Consider the following 3,351-nt stretch of genomic DNA (forward strand, 5'->3'; position numbering starts at 1 on the left):
CTTAATGATAAAAAAAGGATACTATGACAGCTAGATCTGAAAATAAATAAAAATGGAACTTCCTGAATGCAGTAGCTCAAATGCAATGTTAGCACAATCAAGATCTACAGGGACACATATCATATAATGTTAGAATTGAAATCACAGCTTATTTCACAAAGTGGCATGAAAAACTACAATAAACTCTAACCTCTTAGTCCTCATGCCAATTCCATAGCTCTCCATTAAGGACACTGCCCTGTTCTACAGTGTATGGAAAGTGTTAGTGCATTAGCAATAAAATTATAAAAGCCAGGAAGCTGTGTTGGGACAGGCAAATAAGCTGGATTAGCAAACACTAAAAAGATAATGTTGTCTTAAACCTCTGCCTTTTTGTCCATGGCTTAGATTCAGTACTGCCTAATACTGGAAACCCAAATTTATGGTCTGGAGGCCAATGTGTCTCATCAAAGAGCCTTATCTTGCCCACAGATTAGTTCTAAATAGGTCACTTGAAACATACATAAGAGAGTTTTTTTTAAAAAAAGGGCTGTCCCACCTCTATTAGTCATACCTCCAGCTCTTCTCTCCCACAGCCTCCAGTCTGTTGGCACAGTCAGATCACTGACCTGATCCAGTAGAGAAACAACTCAAAGACGACTGTTTTTCAGACAGATCAGCTCCCTGATCCAAATCACTGTTCAGCTGCACAGATGCTAGTGCTGCAATTCATGCACATTCAGAAGAGGGAGAACAAGGCTGTTCTTTTTTGGCAATGTCCTGAACATGGATCAGTTTCAAGTGACTGCAGGCACAAAAAATCCAAGCAATTTCCTGGAGCACTGCACCTCTGGGGTACCCATAAATTTGACCCATCCACCATCCCCCCTGTGAAATTACTATGCCCTACTGCTCAGTAATAACTGCCCATATCTATGATCCTGGCCCATGGCCTACACAGAGTTCACCCCTCTTTCACAGAGAGGAAGCGACCTTGGATTACTTTTGCATGGGTCTTGGATAGTTATGGCACAATAGCTTCACAAAGCAAAAAGAAAGAGAACTAATGTAGCTCTTAAGGGCTGTGAATAAGATCAAATGCACGGGGCTATGAAACAGCCACATTAACTGCTAAGCAGCAGAGACCAAGGCAATGATAGGTTCTAATGTCTGAGACAAGCCATAAAGCAGGGCAGCTGGAAGATAAGGGACAAAGTGCAGAGGGATAAGAGTATCAGTGGAATATGGGACAAGGACATGGGGTTTGGTGTGCTTGAAAGAAAACAAGGAAGACAAATTTGTCCCAACAAGGAACCAAACTGGGAGTCCCCTTCTCTAGCAGGCTAGGAATGCCCCAGGTGCACGAGGTGAACAGAGAAGTTCCCACAAACCCTGGTGGCAATGCTGAAAACTCCTGAGTTTCACCCAGGGCCCTGCGTAAAACCTCAGCATGCCAAGACCACCGCTGCCACAGGTGGCTGAGAAGATACCTCATGGCCACCAGCCAGGAGGATGAAAGAGGGAGTAAGCAAAGGAGGAAGCTGGGCTGCCTGCTTCGGGCAGCATCACCTCCCTCCCTAGCTGCCCTCGCTCCCTTCCCCCGTGAACTCCCTCAGAGGGTGGCCCGAAGAGGACCGGGCTGCCACTGAGGGCGGGCGGCGGCGACCCCGTGCACGCCATGGCAGCGATTAGTGCTGTAGCGGCACCGTACCCACAGAGAGGGGTGAGAGCGGACGTGTTAGCAGAGGCCGCTACAGTCCCCATAACATTGTGGGGGAGGCGGCAGGAGCATAAAATGGAGGCGGCGAGGGAGAAGAAGGGGGAGCGGGGTGGAGCAGAAGGCATCTGGTTGGGCTATCGAAGGGGGAGAGACCCATCTCTTTCCAGGGGGTGGGGCGGGGCTAGAGTAGCGTGGGGAGAAAGTGGAACAAAGCGTTCAAGCAAACAGCCACAGGAAACGCATAAATCTGACTCGGGGTAACTGCTACAGGCTAGGGGAAGAGGCATGATTAAAAAAAAAGATTCCTGCAAATGTGTGTTGCTCATATGCAGGCTACAATGGCGGTTATTGTTTTTTAAACAAGTATGGGAGGAGTGATCTCTGTTTTTCCTAAACACATATTGCCATAGCTCTATTTATAAATTCACAGCAGCCTGTCGTTTATTTAGTGAGCACCGTGGTGCAGGTGCGTTTTAAACTCTCCCACCCTCGAAAGAGGTTATTATTATAACCCACCACCAAACATGTTCCCGCAGCCTGCCAATCACTGAGCTCCATCTTCGATAACAGTCCAATGGCTACCGTGTGGCTGAGAGGGTTAAAAAGGATTACGCTGTGGATTTGCAGGGAGCTCCCCTCAAAAGAAAAAACAAACAAACAAAAAAAAAACCCCAAAAAAACAAGAGCAAACCTAAAGGGGCCACGGTGGTTCTACATTAGCACTGGGTGACAGAAGCCCCGAGGGCGACTCAAAGCCCAGAACCTAATCACCCTCGCTGCTCACCGGGGGAGGGGAGTTCTAATTTCAGTGCGGCTCACGTGGGTCCGGCGCACAGGCAGGGCGGGCCCATCAGCCCCCAATCTAGGGCAGTTTATTTAACTGCAGTAACGGGAACTCAGTGTTCCCGCAGCGAGGGGATTTCTGAGAATAGAGAATGTATCCTCGGATGAACCCAGCTCCTTCTCCTCTCCTCTTCCTCCCGCTGTCTGCGCCACGGCCTTAAAGTGGCGATGCCACGGTGCCGAGCCGTCCCCGGCTTCGCCTGCGCCCCATGTACGCCTGCAGCCCTCAGTGAGGGGTGGTGCCACGCCACGCCACGCTGGGGGGCCGCCCGCAGGCCGGAGCAGTGGGAGCAGCGCTGCCCGCACGGTCCCATCGCTTCCCCGGGGCAACCCCGACACCTCTGCCTGGCCGCCTGCACCTACAGCTGTTCAACCTCGTTCTTCCAGGAGACCATGTGCAGAGGCAAAAAAAATCACGTTGAAAAGCAAATAACTTTCCTTGGGATTTTTCCTGGGGGAATGGAGAAGAGGGTGCATCAGTGCTGGGGAAAGCCACTGCTGGAAAACATGCAGACCAATATGTGAATCTGGAGTTGGTTCCAAAAGTAGAGAAAGAAAAGTTACATTTAAGCATAGTGATCAGGGAAGAAAAGCTCTAGGGTCAGCCAACATGAGCTAATATGATTGCAAGGCTAGAGATACCTGTCTAGATTAACACATAAAATATGCTGAGCAGAGATCCTGGAGGATGGTCACTGGTGGGAAGCCACTGTAAGCAACAGTTCTACCATTTTATTGCCATCTCCACTTAATGAACTTAATAATAGTCAATGCAAAGCTGGCTGTAGAATTGTGTACATGCTCCATTG

Source organism: Aquila chrysaetos, assembly GCF_900496995.4.
Source record: "Aquila chrysaetos chrysaetos chromosome W unlocalized genomic scaffold, bAquChr1.4 W_unloc_2, whole genome shotgun sequence".
In the NCBI taxonomy this organism is placed as follows: Eukaryota; Metazoa; Chordata; class Aves; order Accipitriformes; family Accipitridae; genus Aquila; species Aquila chrysaetos.